The 24,581-nt window shown below is 33.4% G+C and overlaps 1 protein-coding gene across 4 annotated transcripts in view; it reads left to right on the top strand.

Annotated features, from left to right (window-relative positions):
• Window positions 1–4,987: 4,987 nt before the first annotated feature.
• Window positions 4,988–24,581, top strand: part of LOC113228166 — a 168,871-nt gene continuing 149,277 nt past the window's right edge. For 3 of the 4 annotated variants that reach the window (XM_026461388.1, XM_026461389.1, XM_026461390.1), the window contains exon 1: window positions 5,506–5,765. The gene's annotated coding sequence lies outside the window, so the exon portion shown is untranslated. Of the gene's footprint in view, window positions 5,031–5,505; window positions 5,766–24,581 lie in introns of those variants that run through there. The other variant, XM_026461387.1, reaches the window with a different exon arrangement.

Genomic DNA, 24,581 nt, shown 5'->3' with positions numbered 1-24,581 from the left:
CAGAGCTTTAAATCGCAAAGGTCTGATAAACACTGCCACTGCGCCTGACACTTTGAGACATAAATCCCGATGTGTCAAACCTGGATGAACTCTTTCACAAGGAGTTCTACGGCGTACTCTACGACATACTATGCGTACTGTCATTCGAGGTTGTCTTATGGCGTCATTACACGGGGAAACTGTACCAATACTAATGCTGTATTTCTATATATGTTACAGAAAATTTGTGTTAGGATATTGACAATAATATGGAACAGAAATAATCTTGCAGATCTCTTTTTCAAAGATTTAACGGCCTCCGTGGCCGAACGTGACGAATACCTGGGACACAGGGTTTCCCAAGTGCGGGGCTATAAAAAAAAGATTAGGCATATTAGACGGGACGAACAAGTCGTGTGCCTGATGGTAATCGTCACGCCTGTCCGTAACAATTGCAGTGCCACTCAGAGCTTTAAAACACAAAGATCTGACGGGCACTTCCACTGCGCCCGTCACGCTGCGACATAGGTTGGTAAGTTTCATGTACCTGTAATTTCACCAGCACCTTTACCCTTCCAAACCGGGATGCATTAATGCTCACATTACTGCTTGCCGGCAGAAATAGGTATAGTGGCAGTACTTCCTTGGACGAACTCTTTCACAGCTCTGCTGCTACTGAATTAGAGTTGATTCTACATATATAGTGTTTCAACTGGTAATACGTACATATACTTCACTCTTCTCCCATCGGTGTAAGCAGACATATCAGCCTTCAACTGGCTACAATTCTGACACGCCTCATCAACACGTATCTTCCTTACATGCTCGTCAGTTATGGATACTCTTAACCTGGCTCTTCTTTAGAACGTCCTCAATTTGGTCACGGTCAGGTCGCCTCAGTTGGCCCTTGCAACATGCCTGCTCACTCTCGCCTTTTAAATCTGGCCCTGTACTCTCGTTCTACGTCTCAGTAATACTCAACTTAACCAAATGAAAAAATGCATGGTGCGAATGAAGCTCCATACTTCACATTGTTTTCTAATTTGGTTGAGTATTACTTAGGTGGTAGTACTTCCCTGACCGAATTCTTTCACAAGGAGCTCTACTGCTACTAAAATACGAGAAGAACACTATAACTGGAACCTGTGCAAGCAAGCCCGCACAGGGACCAGACTGTTGGCATGCTCATTTCCCGTCGTGCATTGCACAATTAACGGTTGTCACCGCTAAGCCGTTGACTCTAAACTCCACTACCAAATCTTCACTTTGTAGCCGTAGCGTCTCTCCAGTTTCCGAACACCTACGCGGCTGAAGGGACCGGAGGATTTCTAGCCAATAGTCATAGGTACATGCCTCTACACTGCCCTCTCTCCGTAACAAAACTAACAAGTCGACATTTTTAGCGAAATTGAGTTATTAACATATTATCTGGAATCAGTGACACGGGATCTACGAGCCCCCTCTAATCGCTTTTTTATATCTTATTTAGTTTCAGTTTTATTGTTAAGCAAAAACAGCGTTTAACTGCATCTATGGCCGAACGGTTGCTAGACTGTCACGCAGAGGCCATGGGTTTGTTCCCAGGCCGGGAGAAACATTTGTATGGCCTACATTTAGTTCTCTCCTGAGTTTGGGTGTAATTTGTGGTTGTCTATGTATGTGTCCGTGGCACCTTCGATTCAGGCTGAAAAGGTTGTAAACCCTAATGAGCACTGACCAGGTTCACGGCAACAAAATCAGAAAACTTTAGCTCCACGGAAGTATATTAAGTTATTGGTAAAGAGAAAAAAGAGGCTGTAACAAAAAAGGCATATAAAAAAGGTGTATAAAAACAGGTACGATACTACAAAATACTCCCTAACTTAATTACATACGGATATGCTTATGGATGAATATAAAGTAGACACTTACCTCAAAAGGGCCGAGTTATACTGAATTAAGATTGATATTAAAATTGGCACATGATTAATAGTAGTTATTACAAATTGTTATCAAAATTGGTACAAGATTAGTAGTAGCTATTACAAGTCTGGTAAAGGAATCAAAATTAGATGCAATTGAAATTTAAACAGCACTGTACGCTGCCGCGTTCGAGCAGGGAGTGACGATGGAACGAAACAAAATCAGAATGGTGAGGCAAAAGAAATTATTAAAGAACGATTCAAAATTTAAAAACAAGTGGCCAGGAAGCGGAGAAAAGGCGATAAAAAGGTGGAATGACGATGTAAGGAGGTCACATCGTCACAAGGCTTTCCCTATAATTGACATTTTAGGTGACAGTAAAACTTCAGGTTCCAATATCTGGAAAGTTATCGAAATGCAAATGCGTTAGTTATGACAAGAAGGGCAGTGCAGGAGTTCGAACCGTAGACCTTTCAATTGACAAGCGCCCGTTCTCCTACTGAGCTATCACTGCTCTCCTTTACAGTACATCCTCAAGTTAAGATTCGATACAACCTCAAATGGCTTTGGTTGATTCCGCATACCAGTGAAATCTTTGAATCCATCACTTTGTAAAAAATATATAGTAAAATTGAAGATATACACTGATTAATTAGTATAAACTGCTGAATAAATAAAAAAACTGCTATGTTCAATACGTACTTTACATGATAACATACCAATGATTTTGTTTTTATATCAACTGGACTAAATAGAACACGTATAGTATACGATATGCTACAATGGAGATATACTTTATTAGCTTTAATTACGTTTATAAAAAAAATACTGCATACACGGCCATGGCTGTCTTGACAAGAAACAAGACCCGAAGGTTTTATTTGGGGCATTGTAGTCAAGTTAGACTGCATGCAATCATATTATTTACGTGCATGTGTAATGAAAAACATTGTATGTTTCTCGGGCGGCACGAGAAATACGAACCTTGACTCCGGAAGCCCGAAGTCGAAGACTGAGGGCTTCTAATTGAGTCTCGTTCGTAATTCCTTATTCGCCGCCCTTAATACACAATGTACTATATAAAAGGTAAGAAATATAAGAAACTAAAATAGTAACTATATTGTGTAAAAACTGTAACTACAAAAACCCGCCATTTTTTTTAGTATAAAAAGGCAACGTGAAATTTGTTATCAGTTATTGTTCATTTCGCTGTATAAATTTTCATTAGTAAAATCGTCAACGATCAGGACATGCGCTAACGCGCGCCGGTCGTATGCGGGACACACAATGTCCCGAAAATAACCGGCGACATTTCGCGACGCACTAATTACACGGAATCGGGACTCTATTGTATCATCTTGTAGTTGCTAGTGTTATCTTGTTTGAGTCAGTAATTAGTGTTGTGTGATTCATTAATTTCTAAAATGTCTTGACGTCATTTCATTCGTCATGGATTTTAATGGCGATTCTAATTTTGGTGTCCGAGTTCACAATTATAGAAACTAACGTATTTTTTTAAAATTATTTTTATGATAAAATAAGTGCACATTCGACCTTCACCTCACCTGATGGAAAGCGATAAATAGGTCAACGATGAAGCATGCACGCCTAAATAATGCCTATTCACTTTCGCCTTGAACCCAAGACCTAAGTTATAGCATACACAAGATAAGTCTGCAGGCAAGGAATTCCACTCCGCCGTTCGCCATGTAAATGTGGAAGCGTAACGATTCGTGCGAATCTTTGGAATATATGCAACGTTGTGGTGGAATCCCAGAAAGAGAAAGGCGGAATTAAATCGTGTAATTCCATCGTACACCCTCTATTTTACTATTTATTTATCTGTCACTTGATTAGAAGGTGAATAAAGCGAATATCGTGATTATACCTGATTGTAAAAGTTCAACAAAATCTGAATTAAGTGTAAATTCCCCAACTCACACTGGGCTGGTATGGAATTTTGTATGCTCTGATATTATGGGAAACATTAAGAAAAAAATATAATTTAATAAATAAAAAAGACGATGTCACCGCTCTTGAGACTGCGTTCAAGTTCTAATAGCATCCGAAATGTTTGTTACTAGGATCGATGCGCCGATACTGTGTCGTTTTATCCAGGTTTTGATGTGATGATGTGGCAGTCGACCCGTCTATATTGTATTTTGAGTCATTATATATCTACTAACAACAGTTTATATTTTGTATTACTAACAAATTGACCCAAGATGTTTTTAATGAAAGATGTAATTAATTTCTAAACGACTTGAAATTTCACAAAAGCAAATTGCATTTTCTATGAACTATCTTGTACTGAATCTGTATGGTGTAGTTGGGTTATTATCTAAAGAAACTGTAGTACTTAACGTACTACGGTCTGAAATTGAATAGATACTCCAAGCAAATGAGACCTTTTTTCTCAAAGTTAATAAGATGAATAAATATCACTTGTAGTAGAATGAACTGATTTCCAAAAGACTTCCAGAAAATCAGAATCATCGATATTCTATGAATAATTTTTAGTATAATTGTTAAAAGGTAACGAACTTTTTTAAAATCGATTCTGATTTGAGTGTTCTGGGTAATGCCACGGAAGTTAGTTAGTTACTCTGGTACTCATAGCACATGGAATCCCATATTGAAACCAGATAATTAATATGATCGTCTAGCACATTATTATTATCACATTAACCGTTGATTGAGTATTTATTATAAATATTGCCAAATCATCTGATTCTCGACGTTCAAAGTCTACAAAACCGTCGGATTCAGTTGCTAATGGTGATTCACCACCAATTTCGTATTTAAGAACTCATCGCATTATGTAAACAATACCAGCCACGTAAAAAAGCTGACAAAAAACACGGAAAATCACGAGACACCAACGAGAACACAAACGGGAATCTCACAAACGAGGTCCGCCGCGACCGATGTAATAACCACATCAAAAACCTATAAACAAAGGTCGAAGGTCAGCTCATCGCTCCAGTTGCGAGAACAAAAAACATCTTACAGTTAACCCCGTCCCCAAGTAAAGGGGTCTTTTTCTTACAGCGTTTTTTGGCAGAAAAAATCCGACGAACGCTCTCTCGCAACCAAATCCGTATTCGTGGCCTGCCGGCTGCAGCGCGCGGTCGCCCCACGAGTAAAACGTATACAATCTACTTAGTAAAATACTCCAGGAGCGCGGGAAAACTCGATCCAAAATTTTCAAATAAATACAGTTCAAGTTCGAAATTTTATAAAAAAAAAATTGATTCGAACTTTGATACTGAAAAATATAATTTCGATAACACTGTAGCCCGTGTTTATTATTATGATTCTTACAAATTAAACCGTGTATTGTTTTAAATATTTCGACATTGTCGGAATTCTATTGTGTGATTCTTAAATTGTTTAATGTTTTGCTTAATCTAGGGCTTTGTCGAGATGAATTCGTTTGAGTTTACATATTTGTCGGATATAAACAATTGATAATTTCGCGGAGGAGTCGTGCGTGGTTTTTATGAATGTTTTTGCGTGTCGGCTCTGGTGGGGGAAGGGTGGGGCCTCGGCAGACTCGTCCCTCTCTAGCGCGTATTTTGATTTAGTTTCCAAGTCTTACGCAGATGTGCTGATTTTTTTCAGTCGCGTGTGTTAGGCGCGCGCGGCTGCTTCTTTTCCGCGTTTTTGTGCGAATTTTTGGTTCGTCGTTTTCCCGCGCGATTCGTTTACAAACTTTTCCCCCCGTAACTTTCAGGTGTAAATAGAATTTAGTACAAAACTTTGTTGAATTTAGAAACGAGTGTGTGTGTGTGACTTTGGATTATTGTGACCAAGCGCAGTGACATTGTGTTGCGGTGTTTATTATTTGCACTTCATTTCAAGTTTGGATGTCTTAGTTTAAGGTAAGACTGAAACTTTATCATCTGTTAACTTTGTAGTTATAAATAGGAGATTGTACAAAATATACTTACGTAACATTAAAAATAAATTTAGGTAAAGTTTTATCGACGTTGTAGAAAAGATCTACCTAACTTTGGATGCAAAGAATATTGAAATTACGATCTATTTTTAAAATTAAATTCTTTCTACTTTTCTTTGTGTAATGCAAAGTGCGCAATAACTATTACACAAGTAAATATGACGAAATAAATCAAAAACTTTCAACATAGTAACTATTAAAAGTTTACTTTTAATTAACTGTGTGACCGCATTTGAAAATAAATTTATTATTGTTATTTATCAAATCTACATTTAACTAAACTTCTAAGAATACACAATAAGAGTGAATAATAACTCCCTCAGAAATCCATTGTATTGTGTTTTGTTTTATATTTTTGATATACCTAGCAATTACTTTATTACGGCTGTTTATTCAGAAGAAAACTTTTGTAATTGTAAGTAAAAAATACTACTTTTTAAATTTATTTTTCTATTATTTTTAAACTTCAGAAGGAGGTATTTACACTGCATTATGTATGACTTGTAAACTTTGTCCATACCGATATTTGATTATAACATATATCTTACTGCCTCGAACTTTTACTTAAAACACATTCTAATAGGAAAGAAAACATGTTATAATGCACATTATTGCTTTTTTTGTAAAATGTGGAAGTGATATTATTTCGATCATGCGTTTTATTTATCTTAATAAAGAGTGTTAATGTTAAATTTTATCTTATAGTTCGAATTTCAAATTCAAATTTAGAATATTTTAATGTTGTAGGCACCTAAGAAAATTATATTTTATTTTGAAATCTCCATAAAAATAATGCAAGAAAATAAGTGAATTAAATGTACGGATAAATTAGTTAAATAACAGTAGTGTTACATACCCTTTTGTACAAAATTGCTGAAATAGTAACCGAGATCAGGTTCAAAGTCACTGCCCAAATTCAAATTCTTTATTTCTATGATTGCTTCTACTTTTTACAGGACTTTTTACAAAAAGTCCAGAAAGAAAGCTTAGATAACTAGGCTAATAGATTACATTTTTACATTAATGTAATTTAGTAGCAGTAAAACTCCTTGTGAAATGGTTCGTCCAGGAAAGTACTGCCAATTTATCTATTTCTGCCGCTAAGCAGTAATGTGAGCATTACTGTGTTTCGGTTTTGAAGGTGCTGGTGAAATTACAGGCACATGAGACTTGTTAACTTATGTCTCAGGATAACATGCGCAGTGGCAGTGCCCCTCATACCTTTACGATTTAAAGCTCTGACTGGCACTGTAGCTGCTTTAGACAGGCGTGTCGCTTAGCATCAGGCGCACGACTTGCTTGTCCTGTCACCTGGTTTAATAAAAATAGTAATAATAATTGTCAAGCTCAAAGGTAAATATCTCTTTTATTAATAAAAAATAATTTTCGCTTCACTTTTACACAATTCTGCCAATGTGCTGGTAGAAAAAAAAATTGAAATCATTTCACTTAATATATGTACATACGTAGATCCCATATTACCGTCTCGCTCGGGTAGACAGACACTACGGATCTTCATTTTTATGTAGAAGATAAAGTAATAAGAGATTTAGAGTAACTAAGCATATTTGATATATTTGCTACGTTCATGAATTGTTTTGGTTTTGAGATACACAAATTAAAATTAGAAGTTACAAACGTGCATATTTAGCAGAGCGGTGACTGACACAGCCTTGATAAGCTAAATAGGCTAGCTAACTCCTATGTCTTTTATTACTTACTGAAATAAAGCTTTTTTGTATAAGTATCATAAAATAATTGTTATAATTATTACATAAACTCAGTATTTTAAGATGTTTAATTAATTTTGCATACAATTTTTTTTACCGAAAATTTTAATTTTAGTCTCGCAGCCATTTTTATTTTTGTTGACATTTTCGTCTCATTAGACACGTAGCAAAAAAAAAACACATAGCCTTTATTTAATATTGAATTAATTATCAGCTAATGGATGAATAACAGTATAAATGTAATGTAATAATGCGCATTATGTAATGTATATTATTATCAATAATGTATAGATTTCGATTTTGTCTTATAGGTGGGTGTCATAACATATATTTGATCGATTGTGACTTGCTTATTCTTGTATTGATTATTATAACTTGATTTTGATTAGGCAAGCTGGACATTGAATCCAGATTTGGAGGCTAACCTCATAACCGACCTTAAGCTGTTGGAACAATGAGGTACTATCGTTTCGGTTCAGAATTACTGTTAAAGTCAGGGGTGGGCAAACTTTTCTTATCTGGTCAGAAAGACATTAGATATTTCATAGGGGGCCTGAATTGAAAAAATTCTTTTCTTGACATTTTTTGTCATTTTGTTGTGTTATGTGATTTTGTGCATATTATACTGCGCATCATGCGTTATACATAGTTCTACCGCTAAGCAGTAATGTGAGCATTACTGCGTTCCATTTTTATAGAGTAAGGGTGATGAAATTACGGACACGTGGGACTTGTCAACTCGTATCCCGGTGACAGTGTCCCTCAGACATTTAAATTATGAGTGGCACTAGAACTGCTATGGACAAGCGTGTCGCTCACCATCAGGTGCACGCCTTATTCGTCACGTCACTTGGTGTCATAAAATAAAACAGAATCTCTAACAAATAAAGAAATGTAGTCGTAGTTGGTGATAGGAATTTGGTATCAAAAACTTCAGCCTTCTTCGACATGCAGATTTCATCACAATGTTTTCCTTAACAATTAGTCTATATTGCTGCTAAATATCCACAAACGTATGCAGCTAAAAAGTACAATAGGGTACTGCCGCTAGTAAAAAACAGTTGCCACATGGTGTGGTGTAACGGGCTGGTATCCGTAAATCGATGACTAGGCGGCTGTTTTGCGTGTGGTGGGAGTAGAGTCCTATTAGTGCCATCCAAGCTCCTCCAAGAATCTCAGTACTTGGGACTACCGAAGACTTCGACATTGTAAAAGGATATGCGAGACCGTTTCCCCCCAAACTTCATGTACAATTGATACATTTTGCCGTTCGCTAACAAAAACGCGGCTTTGTGAAATAATTGTTTGAGATATCATAACAACATATGCATAACGCATACAGTCATAGCCCCGCACAAGGGAATCCCTGTATCGTAGGTGCCATGGACATACATAGACAACCACAAGTTATGTATGTCAGCCATACAAATATTTCTCCCGTCCCAGGAATCGGATCCGGGACCTCTGCGTGGCAGACTGAGTCTTAGGATATTGAAATTGTTTAATGGTATTTATGCATCATTAGGGTAAATTCCGATATATCACATTAACTATTTTTATATAGAGAATTTTGCGCTGTAACATATTATACTATTCAAAATTACGATCAGCTCTTGACGGAACTTGCTAAACAAATCACCAACATTAGAACGAACAAACACGAACATCAGAAAAGCTTATAATCCTTTTTTAAATTATAATCGTTTGAAGACTTAATTCAAAAGTTGACATGTGGGATCTGCATGCTCAACGCGTAAGTGGGTTAATGGCAACACTGAACCGGAAAGACAGAATGCCAATGCTATCAGACTGTCTTTCGCCATATCTGGTTAGCCGACAGAAAAGTATATACATAGGTTCATCCAAAAAAGGAGTATTTACTATTTAGTCTCCAAGCCGTTGAACATCTCATGGATCTATCCTATAGTCCCTTTATATGACACCTATTACATAATATTATGAGCTTCTTCCATTCATGCTTTCACATAACAAAACATCCTCAATAAATAATTGATTGATAATATTTTTGTCACAAACATGTATTACATACAACATTATGTGAAATAAGTTGCTTTTAAATAATCTCAGTACAGAGTACTAAAAAAACCGTCCTCAAAAGTCATTCTTCCCCTAGTTTGCCACCCTTAGAAGTGGAATATTTTCTTCAAATGAGACCACTACAGACATACTCTCTTTCCAACAAAAAAAGAATCATCGAAATCGGTTCTCAATTACCGGAATTATCGCGTAACATACATACAAAAAAAAACTGTCGTTTAGTGATGTCATTTGTCATATTTTGCCTCAGTATTCATTCAGTCTTACCGGTACTTTCCATTTTAATCCAAGTAGAGATAACTATTTTGACATAGAATTGGGCTTTATGACAAAATAATTATCACTGATTTGAAGAAACGACAGTTAATTTTTAACGTGTTAAGAGTAACCCCATCGATTAAAGACAAACAGAAAAGAACTGCGTTTTAGCAACCAATAATATTTCACTATTTTGAGTGAGTAAACCGGAGTTGTGAAAATTATAACTACAGTTGTTGATATACTGCTCATTTATTCGTTTTGGTAGATCACGAGATAGTGAACCTTACAATACCTCATCTAACGTTACATACGTGACTTTGTGTCAAGAATGTACATAAATACTTAGTAACTACGACATAATGGTACTGCATACTATATTAAATCCACAACAAAATATCTTACCAAAAAAGCTTTAATTTAATTAAAGTTAAAGTATGTAATATATAAAAGGCATTCTGTACTTACAAATCGTACAATTATTAGGCAATTATATGGCAGTGTTTTTAAAACGCATACCTCGTTAGTACGGCATAATATCACTGCATGCTACTTTAATTTCTCAACAAAGTGACTTACAAAAAACTTTTAATTCATCCAATGTTCTTTACATAAATAGTGATATAACTTAATTGTGATTTGGCAGATTTTTTTACTCTTATTATATTGAACGCATACCCTGCTTAGTATGGTGTAATAGCACTGCATACAACTTTGATTTCACAACAATACTTACCATAGTCTTTAATTTAATAAAAAATACAATGACAATACAGAACAGTAGTATAAGTAAATTAGAATAAGCTAGCGTACAATAGATAACCCTAGGGTGGTAAATTAGAAGAAGCAACAGGGGTGCAGCTATAGAATATCTGCTAGTGGATTTTAGATAAATATGTACACTAAATATTAAATAATCATGTTATACATAACTAACCAAAACATTATTTTACTGTATGTACAATTACACAATAATGATTTAGCAAAATGTTTTTTAGTTAAAAACAATGTACAAGATTGGTTTACTTGAATCCATACCTTAGCGTTTCTCAGAATTATCATGATAAGATCTCGAGTAAACATTTTTGCTTAAAGGAGTTTTTGTTACTTACTGTTTTTTATTGTAATTTATATGATATGATAGTAATTGTAAGTTTTTTTGTTTTTAAAGTATATTGTAATGCTTGAAATAAGTTAATTTTTATCGGAAAATCTAATTAGTGAAATATAATGAGAAGTAACATAGATGTCATGAAACATAGTCTCGTTTTAATTATGTAGTAATGATAAGATAACAAATCAAGTATAGACTTAATTCATAATCTAAATAGTTTAGCTCTGTAGCCTCTCAGTAGATGACAAATTAGTTTAAACTATTTTTAAGAGATGTCGCTACAGTGCTCCAAATCTAAAAGGAAAAAAAATCTTCAAAACAACATTACCTTTGTAAGAAATACGATGAGATAGAGAGTGTAAGTGAAACGTTAGCACAATTTGCACGTTTTCGGCAAATACATCGTAAGTATTGAATTTAAGTTTTACAATTTTATTGTATACATCATTTATTGCGGGCAATTTGGCCCATATTTGTTAATTATAGCAATCACAATAAACCGATGAAAACAATTTGTAAATTAAAGATAAAAATAAAAGTTTAATTTAAAATTGATTACTAAAAATTAAAATTTAAATAATAATAAAAATTATATTTCGAAAATTAAATATTTAGAAAAAACTAAAATTCTAAGTATTACTTAATAACTACTTAATAAAGCGGGATGCACTGGCATGGAGCTGCAACCATCTACACACTTTTTAAAATTGTTATACAACTATGTGGTCTTCCTAGAGCTCAAAAATTTCACTCAAAATAAAGTACGTTCTTCTTATTCTTCCTTAACGTTCCTCTGTCTAGTCTAGAAGAAAAAAAAACAAAAACCTTTTTCTATACTTTGGATTTATTCTATACAATTCAAAAAATAATCAATTTAAGTCAAGTAGAGTTAGTAATAATAATAATAAAGAGCTTTATTTATCTACATTAATATAACAGTTAACCCTTAAATAACAAATATAAATAAAAAATATAAATCGTTTTTACCACACACATTACCACATTAAGTAGATTGTCTAAAGATTGACGTTGTACTAACAAACAATGCAATTATTAAAAAAACACCAGTCATTTACAACTGTAAAATTTCGGAAAGTTCACACTGTCGGGAACCGAATACCATACCCCGACGTGACTGCAACCACTCGACCTATGACACCGAATTTCTAGATTCACTGCCAGCGATCGATCGTGCCGATCTTTTCGATAATGGATTTCTCGGATTTTACTTTAAAAAGTTGCAATAGCACTTTTTACCCTACTACGGTAAAAGGAAGTTATGGTTTTGCCTATAAAGTTACTATAAATAGCAGAAACTTTTGTTTCTGAAGCGTCTATCAATGTCAATTTAAGTATATAAATAACTAAATTGACTTAAGTAACTAAATAACTTGAAGTTTTGACGAAAATTAATTATTTAAATTACAATACACAAATATTATTAGCAATTTACATATAATCGTATTAAAAGGTCTGAATTCGTACTAATGGTAGAATAAAACCGCTCGTGATCATATTATGTTAAAAGTGCTTCTATCAATCTCATGGTACCACGATTTCATTTGCCTAGGTAAACGATTCTTTTATGGGGAACTAAATACGTTTTTACAATAAGATTCGGGAACATATACATTAAGATTATCATTTCCTAAGTTTAAAACTTACATTAAAATGTTTAATTGAAAAGTCATACTACAGCATTGAACATGTATGGAAAGACAACATGAGTCTAGATTCCACACAAATGTGATTCCAAGTGCATTCCATAGCATTTGAAAAGAGCAAATCCGTAGAGATTTTGCTGGTTCTTCTCAGGGAAGTCTGCGCAGTGAACGAGCAATAGCTTAAAAAATGACGTTTTCGAGTGTAAACATTTTACCTAACGATAAATGATTATTTGAATCTGACTTTGATTACATGAAAATCATAAAATTATACGAAATTCATTTAAGCGTAAAAAATTATGGCCCATATATTTATTGCTTATCTTATTTTATATTATAGGTCATATTTTATTTTATTGTATCGTATAATTGATTCCATATTATCTGAAGTTTATTAACATTTGTGTTAATGGGTACAGAAAATGTTTTATTTTTTGTAATGCCTGAATAAAGAATTTAATTATTACTATTATAAAAGATCTAATGTCAAAACCGATTTTGCATTGTGTGCTACAATCATACCTAATTTAAAGTGAATATATCAATGAAGTTGTCTCCTCTCTGACCTACAATGTGTAACGGTGATATCATTTGGGAATAACTGAACATGGCAAATGGTTTTACTCCTTAACTGCTAGCATAAATAAATAATGTGAAAACTATACGTCGGAAGAAATAAATTAGTTTTCGCGATCTACAGACCGAAGTTGTGTCTAAGACATCAACGTGTGCTTGTCACAAATATGTCCAAGAGACGTCTGTGTGTGTATGACACCAATGTGTCGATGGTACAAGGCAGCAAGTAAAGTTATTGTTGATTTTAAAAACAATTTCTTTCTTTAAATTTTTATTGGATTGATATTCAATTTTTTTTTGTGAAATTACTCCACTAGATCCGGCCGGATCGAAGGAATTTTTTCTGAGTGTTCGATCTTTGTATTAATAATTATAACAATCTCTTTCTTGTTTAGTTTAACGAGGAGAGTTTTTTTTTACGATACAAGTGACGAGACATAACTCCCATGTGCCTGTAATTTCACCAGCACCCTTACCCTTCAAAACCGGACGCAGTAACGCTCACATTACTGCTTGGCGGCAGAAATAGGTATAGTGGCCTTACTTCCTTGGACGAACTCTTTCACAGCTCTGCTGCTACTGAATTAGAGTTGATTCTACATATATAGTGTTTCAACTGGTAATACGTACATATACTTCACTCTTCTCCCATCGGTGTAAGCAGACATAACAGCCTTCAACTGGCTACAATTCTGACACGCCTCATCAACACGTATCTTCCTTACATGCTCGTCAGTTATGGATACTCTTAACCTGGCTCTTCTTTAGAACGTCCTCAATTTGGTCACGGTCAGGTCGCCTCAGTTGGCCCTTGAAACATGCCTGCTCACTCTCGCCTTTTAAATCTGGCCCTGTACTCTCGTTCTGCGTCTCAGTAATACTCAACTCAACCAAATGAAAAAATGCATGGTGCGAATGAAGCTCCATACTTCACATTGTTTTCTAATTTGGTTGAGTATTACTTATAAGACAGTACCTGTGTGACAGTCTTCTTTCGTTCATTCTCTTTATCATCCTTTGGCATCGTTTTCTCCATCTTTGTCTTTACATGTTCTGTCACGCCACCACTGTGTGCGTAGAGTCGATTCGTATGGATATACTAGTATGATACCTCCACTCCTTGCGTTCCGTCGGGTCATTAATTGCCATTTTCATAAAATTTTGAGTAAGTAATACACTATTTAGTTACTAAGAAATTGGCATAATATTAATTTAACAATGCAGTGTCTATCATTCAACGGTTAGATTTCATAAGTCGAACTCCAATAAACATTTAACATAAAAAACACAAACAAACTGTTCATGAACGTCCTGAATCTCATAAGGCATTACCGTTCGTCCATGCAACCAGGATTTCGACCGGAAGCGCCCTTATCAAGCCACCGGACGTGACATCATCATACCCAATCAATACAACTCGGAACGTGATTGTTTTAAAAATAAAACATTTTTTTTCGAGACTTCGCTGTAAAACAATGCGAGCCGGGAAATTTACAATAAACAACGTTAAGATATAAAGGAAGTGAATGAATTATTTATTTGTTATAAAAAAAACTGTTCTTTTTGCAAATTTTTAAGTTGTATTTGTGTCACCGGGTCAGATGTTTCATTTTGTTTAACGTTATTGTATTGAGGTGGCAGAATTAGCTGAATTCATTTTTGCATTAGAATCGATTGTATGACATTAAATTTCGTTATTATCTTAATCACTTTTGGAGTCAAGGGGACCCGTGTCTGGTAGCTCAATGTATATTAACAGTATAGTTTCTGGAGATAATTTTTCTATGAATCGTAAAATTTCACAGATGTTTATCAATTCAATTCTACAAGGAGTTAACAATAACTTTAAAAAGAAAACAAGATGACTGGCACCAACTTATTTAGAAAAAAGCTGATTGGTTAGCAACCAATGCTAAATAAGAAATAATAAAATAAAACATAAAATGAACCGCCGCGATGACATTCAAATACTCTCACGGCAGTAACTGGAACCGCGTACGTGTCATACAAATCATATTCTTCCAATTGTAATTCCGAATGCCTTAACAATAAAAAACACATTTCCTAATTTACACGAACGTATGTAGCTAACAATACTTGAGTCATAACGTGATTCATTCAAATAATGAAATCGATAAAACAGTTTTTCGAATATGAAGTTCAATTGAATTGGGAATTTATAGTTGACAGCTTTTTAATTGATAATTTGAATTTCGAAGAACTAAAACGAGAACCTGAATTAAAAATGCCCAATTGAAATTAGAACACACATGATTTTAAATGCTGAGTTCTATTTTAAAAATAGAACTCACTATTATTAATAATTGTTTAATATAGACTAAATGTAATATACTAAATTGGAGTTTCAAGTACCAAACTGTGGGCAGACTTAAATGCGGTATACATAAAAATGTAATGAATGACGTCAAAAATCTTTACATTACTATGTAAACGTAATTCAACAGTGTCAACGTAACCACAAAATTGTTTAATTGAGATAAAGTTTTGTATTTGTTCGATTTTCAAATTTCCTTATTGGTTTTTCTAAAAGGTTCAGTTAGCGAATGTATTGTTTCTAAAGGTTTCTAATAAGCAGTAAACTTTCCGATTTATGAGAACGAACCTGAAACTGCTGCAAATAACTCGCTTTCAACTTATATTGAATTTTATTACTTTTAAAACTTGTGTTTTATTTGTAAAAGTAACGCTATTGATTCAAACTTGTAACACGAACTTTTAAAATCGACACAGTATAAGAGTATAATATTCAGTCACTTTTCAATAAAAACCACATATGTTCGAGAAAAATATTTTTACAAGCACGAAATCAAAATTGGCGTTCCAAATTTGATTTAAAAAACGAACTTTTTCATGAACTTGCGAAATTTTTACTCGTAAGTGTCGGTATGTGTTATATTAGTATAATGACGACATACGAAAGGCGATAGGCGATAAAGGGTGCAATTTATAGTATGTAGTTCACTTACTATATTTATGGTAAAGTAAAACATCGTAATTTCAAAGTCGTAGATTCCAATTTTCGTTAATCGGGCGATTTTTAATTTGCTAACTTTAAAATGTAAACAATTGCAAAATACATACGTGCACAGTTAAACAAATCTTTCATCATCACTGTTACGCGGTGTGAAACTACTATAGGAGATTTAATACAATCGATCTGCGTATTTGCCACCGTTTCTGGAAAAGACCAGGATAATTGCAAAGACATGAACTGTCTCTAAAACCTTCCAACGAGCCGGTAGATTATTTTTTAAAATCTATGATACCCTAACCTCAATGTCACCTTTTATTATGACTGTACTTGGCTTGTAGCCTTTGTGAAAGCTTTGTGTCCTTAATACTACAACATAAATATATTTGTAACCCCAATGTTCAATATAGATGGCTAATAACGAGTTGATACTTATTAAAACAGCATAAGATTTATTTCCCATAACACAAATAACAAAACGAAATATAAAATATTTGCGGTAAACAAACTCTACAAAGTTTTCCCATAAGCAACGTCTGTCCATCCGTCTGTCACAAGGGCCCTTGTACGGGCCGTATTAATTGTTATTTACAATTGTAACTAGACAACCTATATTACCGCTGATCCCAATGTTATGCTACTGAAAAGGAAATAATTATACTTGACATTTATACTTAGTAAATATTTTAGAATTCCGTATATTTTAAAATTAGAACTACCTTTGAAGAAAAGAGATCTTTGATTAATTCTCTATTAGAAAATTCAAAAATTGACCTTGGAAACTAAAATGTGCTAAATAATAATGCATTTGATAAAACAGTAAAATTAGTCGTTAATTTGACTAAGAATATTTCATTTTCTATAAATCTTTCATTGCTAATAATGTTTTAGCAAAGCAGACGTTCGTTGGATAAATTTAATTCGATTTCCTTTCATTATGATCATAAAGGACAATCGTCTCTCTCTCATACTTAACATCTGTCTCCCTCTAATTGCAAACGGACTTGTCAGAAACCAATTAATAAACCAATTCCACTCTTTCACTAAAGAGATAGGATCCATTTTGCATCAAGCAAAATAAAATATCTGCAATTTAACTACATAATTTTACTAAAGAATGATATACACTGTAATAGTGGGTGAATAAAGTTGATATTAGTGTACCAGGCAGCAGTCAATGAGTCTCTTGCAATGAAATGCGAAATGGATTATTTTTTCAAAAATGGAATTAAGAAGAGACAATAACGCTCATTGTTTTAAAGATGGCGGCGGGGCGAGCTCAAATACGAGATTATTACTTTGTACTCCTCGCTTATGAATCTTATGATAATTTTATTGCTTTCAACAACACAATAGCTTATTTTAATGCAAAATTGTACGACACAAGCACAAAGGAAATCCATCTTGATATTCCGGTTAAAAAAAGAGTTATAAAAATACAAATGCCTCTCAAAAAACAGGAAACGTGGTGTTAAACGTCTTTCTCCGGTTTAACTCAAAGGTGGTTTTTAAAATATCGCAGTAAAGTCTTTGCGAAAACTTGTAATTTAGGCTTATTAGCTAATACATATTTTTTTTATTGATCTGACTGACTGACTGATAATTTAACGCCATGTTAGTTTTTACTGTTACATAAATTTTAGCGCAATTTATTACTGGTACCGTAATGTTTTAAATGAGAACTTCATTTGAACCGTTGATTTCAAAAAATTTACTTCGTTTAGAATTCGCATCATATCCGTCATGCTGAATTAACGAGATTTATGCGAAAAAAATACGATAATAATGGAAACCTGGAAGGTATAATTCGAAATAAGCAATAGTCAAAGTCAGCTCTATAAATCCTAATGTGAAATATAGTTCTTATAAAAAGTTTTCAAAATTTAAATTTAAAAATTGAACAAAGAAATACGAGCGTTCTGTTTCGAAATTGGTATCGTCTCCCATCTGCTCGAGCATGAATAGGTTAAATAACGTGTCACACGCTTCCAGAAAGCTGAATAGTGTACAAGTAATTTAAATAGAGCGATCCCTCAATTGGGGTTAATTCCCGCGTTTAAGGAATATCGTAGACTTTAATTATGGAGATCGAGAGACGGGAGTTATTCAGGAAGTTCTTATTTAGAATCTTTTGTATTTTTTTAAATGAACCGAATACAGATTTTAAAAAACATTAGATATGATGTTCATTTTTAATTATAATTAACCGAAAACGGAGGAGAGCTCCATTCGACTGTTTGGCTTTTGTATGTATGTTACGGGTTTATTCCGGAGTCTGTGAACTGATTTTGATGATTATTTTTTTGTTGGAAAGAGGGTCCTCATTATTGGTCTCCAATACAAGAGATCTGTTACAAACACAGAAAAATTCCTAAGGTCTGCTGACTAATTCAGTTGTTCAGTTAGTACAGCCCTGTCAGATTAGTGGAATTGTTTTTGTTTTGAATTTTAGAAATTCTTCTTGCAATCGTTTAAGCGTTATTTAAAAATCTTTTTGTTAATTTTAAGTATGAAAGATGAATAAAAGGTACCGGTAAAATAAAGCTATAAATATAATAAATCCAAAACAAAAAATAAGTAGTCACATTATACAATATAACAATACATTATACCAAAAACAGATGCCTGAATTAATCGGATATTACAAATAAATATCGACATAATTGAGCAACAAATTTCGAATGGACACAAATTACATCAAAAACGCCTAAATCCAATTAAAAAGTCGTGATCGAAAACTTTCAGAAATCGAACATGATTAGAATGATTCAAAATAGTTATAAAGAGCATTCTACTTACGTCTCGTTTGAGTTTTCTTTCTTTTTTTTTCACAAAATCGTGATCTTTTTTTTGTTGTGGAACACATATTCAGATGTGTAATGACCAATCTCCGGGCGTTGGTAAAAAAAATAAATTTGGTGCTAAGAGATAGGAATGTGTGATTTGGAGTGCGTAGAAGTTTCCGCATGGCGTAAGTAAATGAACTTATTAATTTGAAATAAAAACGATATTAAAAAAAAGATTACATTTTACATAATTTTACCTTATGCGTTAGTTTTGTTATTTAAAAATATAAACAAACTTATGCAGGAGTGTGACCGTTTATATAAACAGTTCCTATTGGTCATACTAATAGAACATTGTAGTAGATATGACTAACAATAAATTAGAGGTAGTTGTTGACTCTTTATGATAGGTAGCTTATTTGTTTCAATTGGCTCTGCCGTAACATAAGTATTCAAAAGATTAACTCTTACAAACATATGCACTTTCTCTTACAAAAGAAGTATCAATTAGATGCTTTTTTATTATTTTCTTTCACCAGCTAGTAGCATTAATGCACTAAACCGTCTGAGGCATGCTCTTGTGCATCCTTATTCAAAATAAGAACATGACGTTCCATTTTCAAACTGACGAATCATAACACGGGAGCTGTGGTTCATATTTAAATTTCTCCTTTCACGTTGTGTTTACTTAATCACTTCCACTCTTTTATTGATTGTGTCTTGTTAAAGCGATGATTTCCTGTCACTTGTATTTATATTCGACAATTTAAAAAATGTATTTAAACAAACATGGCCTTATAATTATGTCATTTGTTAGTACGAACCTGGCCAATGTTTGAAAATTATATCGTACAATCAGACTTACATTCTATTAAGGAGTAATTTAAATACAGAACACAAGAACAAAAAATACACAAACTGCCTGACTCACGACGCTTTGACGTTAAATTTGACACCAACAGGAAATCGAACAAATTTTTAAAAATTTGTTTTGTGTTCTTTTTTTTTCGTTGTAATTGCAAAGAATTTAAACAATAGGACATAAGATATTATTTATAATACGTTCATAAGGAATCAACATTTGAAATCTGTCGCGCTACCTATACAAACTTTTTTAAATTATTTTCCTGAACAGAATGAACATTCCGAAAAGTAGGTAAGAAGTAAAATACACATTTTATTTTGTTATTAAACAAACGCGAAAAATACTTATAAGTGACAAATAGATTTAGGGTAATGAATAGATTTGTTTGTGGTGTCTCTATTCTTTCATCATCACCATCATTTTAGTAGAAAAATGTTCACTGATGGATATAGACCTCCCCCAAACACCGCCACAACGACCTTACCTTTTACATTAAATTTAATACATTGTCCTTTCGCTATTAAACATTTACTTTAATTGATCTTTAATAAACGAGTACCAATTGACGACAATGAATTCGATGCTAAAGCATCTAAAGACTACCCTGAAAATGATCTCATAATGATTAGTGACAAAATATCAGAAAATAATGTTTATTAATAATTTTAGTTGATGTTTTTGGTTTGTTAATTTGCAAATATGTTACGAACAATATATATTTTTTCCCATTTTGTGTTTTTTCACATACGGGCAAGAAATTATTGTATATTATAAGACAGTATAAAAACGTACGTAACTAATCTATATAAATAAGTTTCCTGACTATAATACAGTCAAAATCTATCAAATTGATGACTTGCCTACAATGTTCGTATCTGCACTAATAATCTATGACCGGAATTCATGCGTCCTTATCGTACTCGCTACAGGAATCATTTACTATCTCTATTTTCAATTAGGAACTGTTATTTATTAAAATAAAGAGTAAAATAAATAAAATATAGCAATAATATAGATATTTTTGTTAACTTACACGTTTTGTTTACTTTAACATGGTAATTAGTGCATTTTATAAATATACATCTTATAAATAAATAATACGACGCAATTTTACAAATGACAAATTCGTCTTTTTGCTCGATGCAGACTGATTGCGAGATCGTACAGTTGTCTCGTACGCGACGCGGGTGCTAGTAACATATCTGTCTTTTTTACATCTCTATGATCATTGAGTTTAAAGGAATGTCCTATAGTAGTATCTTATTAGTTTCAATTAAAAATTCCTAAGTATCGACAATACAGAGGCGTTCTTGACACGTTATAAATTCTTTATACATTTTTAATTAACTTCGGAACATGGTTCTGTCTAGTCCATGCCAGTCGGGGTCAACACACTTAAAATATTACATCACCAGCTTCGATGATCCTTGTGTAGAGAAGGATTATGCGCGGTGATGGTTCGTAATAAAGTGGACGCAATGAATCCGAACGCAGCGTGGTCACCCATCAATCAATAGGATCATATCACCGAAACTAGCTCCAAGATTATGATTTTATAAGTTTGAGTAATATTTTATTCAAATTCTACTCTTGATTGAATGCTAGGTACAGTTTTACGAGTTTCAAAAATATAAGTAATAAATATGCTCTATTAACAAGTCCTGATTTGTTATTACGGTTACATTAATTTTTAATTTGCAATTTAAATAACTGAAAGTAACGGATATTAGAAAAGTAACGGCTGAATACACTTTTTAGTGTTGACTTTTAACATGAAGGATGGTGTTTTTATTAACAGTAATTGGTTCTGTTAAACTCAGCAAAGGTTTCCACAACAGTTCAGATCAACTTAAGGGCCTTTAAAAATAACATTAGAAAAGTAAAGTCAGTATTCCATTTGGTTAAAAAACAAATGGTTTGTAGTATATCAAGATTTGTGTTCCAGCGCTCCATCTCCCCACATGCCCGTCATAATCCATCTCTCGTTCGATATTTGAATACACTCGAATTTGGAACGCGCTCGTAATATGAACTCGGTTCGTTTCGTTTTTCAATTGCTTCACTTATATTTTGAATTTAGAACGAGTTTGAGATAAGAATTCTTTTTTGTTTCTTTTCTGACGTTTGAAATTTAAAATGTTAGAATGTTTTATTTGACGGAGCTTGAGATCTATTCTTTGACCGGATTTAGTTTGGCCGCCATTATCGTATGGACCACTGGACCGACGTAAATGTGTGTTTTAATGTTCTGTTTGAAAATTATATTAGAGGTTTTAGCGAAAGGTACTGATTAAAATCTTTCAATGCTTTTAAGTCTTCCGGTTTACGCGTACCTACTTCTTAGCTTCTTAACCATAGCAACATCGCCTCGATACTTTACTAAATACTTACAAACAAATCAACGAGTATAAGTTTTTATTCTTCAACAAGTAACACAATAAAAATAATAATAATGTTTTATGAACTTCATTATATCATATCTGCGAAATATTTTTTTTTCAACAAAGATGTTTATGAAGTCAAAAAGCGTAATATTTATTTAAATTTTGGAATTCCAACTGTCGAATTTCCGTACGCTTCGTCGAATCGTGTGTTTTTATGCAAAATATCGTGGGGTCTAGACGAATTTTGTGCGGTCGTAAATTGTACCATTGTCTCCATTCAACGAAAGGAGAAATCGCGATAGAGTATTCTACGCGCGTGGAACTTACGTAAGTCGGTGGTAGCGTACAATAATGTTAGAACGGGAGGGAGTTAGTCATCCTCCAAGGGGGAGTATTTTTAATTTTACTATTTTCACTTACTGATCTCAATCAGAAAGCATTTAATAATTAAAGCTTCACTTAGTCCCTTAATAATTAAATAATACACAAATTCGCTAATTGTATAATTTAAAATAAAAATTAATAATAATGGAATATAAATCTAATTCATTTTAGTATCAATAAACTATTGGACCTCTCTTCGAGTAAAAGGTCTCAGAAAGCATTATATAACCGTAAAATGCTGAATTTGTATAAATTGTGTATTTCTCTATACCTATAGTAATTTATGTTGAAATATGTATATTATGATGTGTTTACTGTTGTGATTTTTTTTTGGAAAAAGGCTTCCCGTGTTCGATTCCCGGTAAATTCGAACCCGGGAAGCATTGACTGAAGTCTATTTTTTGTGATATCAAGTGACGAAACGAACAAGTCGTGCGCCTGTTGGTAAGCTACACGCCTGTCCATAACAGTTGCAGGGCCACTCAGAGCTTTAAATCGCAAAGATTTGAGGGGCACTGCCACTGCGCCCGTCACCCTGAGACATAAGTTGACAAGTCCCATGTGCCCGTAATTTCATCACTTAATTTTACTATCCGTAGCTCAGTTCTCTATAGTCCGTTCAATAATAATCCATTCTAATGTTAAATTTAATTTGAAACGTTATTTTAATCAAACTATTCAACAATATATAAGGTTATGGAGGGTATAGGATAGGGAACTTTAATATATGGATTTACTTTTCACCTGAGTACGTCCCCGTGCCTGTGTATGGTAGCACGCGCACGCGCCACCTCGTCCGCAATACCGCGCGGGGTGGCCTTAACATTCCGCACCTTTGACTGTTTGCGGGTGCATTAAATGACTTTAATGACACATTTTGAATAAAAGAGAGAGGTAGAAAGAAAGAGGGTGTTATTACGCACTATGTTATGGGTACCTAGTGCAAGGTTTACTTTATGTCTTCAAGACTTAATCACACAAAATTATAATCATAATCAATCAGATATAACATTTGGTCTCAAGCTAGTTAACAAAACCTACTTCTAAGGCACCACCTAGAACACCCAGCCCAAAACCAATATAAAAAATTTCGTTCCCAAATCAATCTTACTGGGAATCGAATTCGGGACCTTCTCGTCAAGAGCCCATAGTGCTAACCGCTGGACCACCACGCTGCTCTCCTTGTCATAACTACCTAATGTAATGGACATTTTTAGCGAAATTGGGTTATTAAGGTATCTGGAAACATCGAAACGTGATCTACAACCCCCTCTAATCAGTTTTTTAATATCTTATTTAGTTTCAGTTTTAATATTATACAAAATCAACGTAATTAATATTTTCAAAGAAAATAAAATAGGCGTCAATATTTCGAAAATTACCAAATGCAAATGCGTTATTTATGACAATTAGGGCAACATGGTCGCTGTAAATTATTGCACATTACTCTGAATAATTTTATTAAATTAGTGAATTTTAATTTATAAAAAAACACACAAGATGTGTTACAAAGAATCATGTCAATTTGTATGTATTATGTGGAGCTCGTACAATATACGATTAGTCACGCTTTTTGTTACACATTGGCCTTGGCATTTTAAAGTTAGTTCCTTTGCTTAAAGTAAGCATCATGCATGTTTTTAGAAAAAAAAACACTACGCTCATTCTGTAGAATATTCTAGATCAGGAAATTTTTTGAAATAAATGTTTGAAGTTATTTTAATATATAACAGTGTTATTTAATGTGACATTCGTGTGTCATTAATTTCACGAAAGAAACCAACTTTATAAATTGTTTGTAAATGATACCATCATTAACGTAAAATATATAACTGTTAGTAGAATAAACTCTATTTATCGTATAAATCTTTATATTCATTGTCTCAGGAGTTGAATACACAAACTTTAATGTCGAACCAAGGGTCACA

The sequence above is a fragment of the Hyposmocoma kahamanoa genome, unplaced genomic scaffold (genome assembly GCF_003589595.1).
Source record: "Hyposmocoma kahamanoa isolate Upper Pololo Valley unplaced genomic scaffold, ASM358959v1 224, whole genome shotgun sequence".
Lineage (NCBI taxonomy): Eukaryota > Metazoa > Arthropoda > Insecta > Lepidoptera > Cosmopterigidae > Hyposmocoma > Hyposmocoma kahamanoa.
This window is presented reverse-complemented; position numbering and strand designations above follow the sequence as displayed.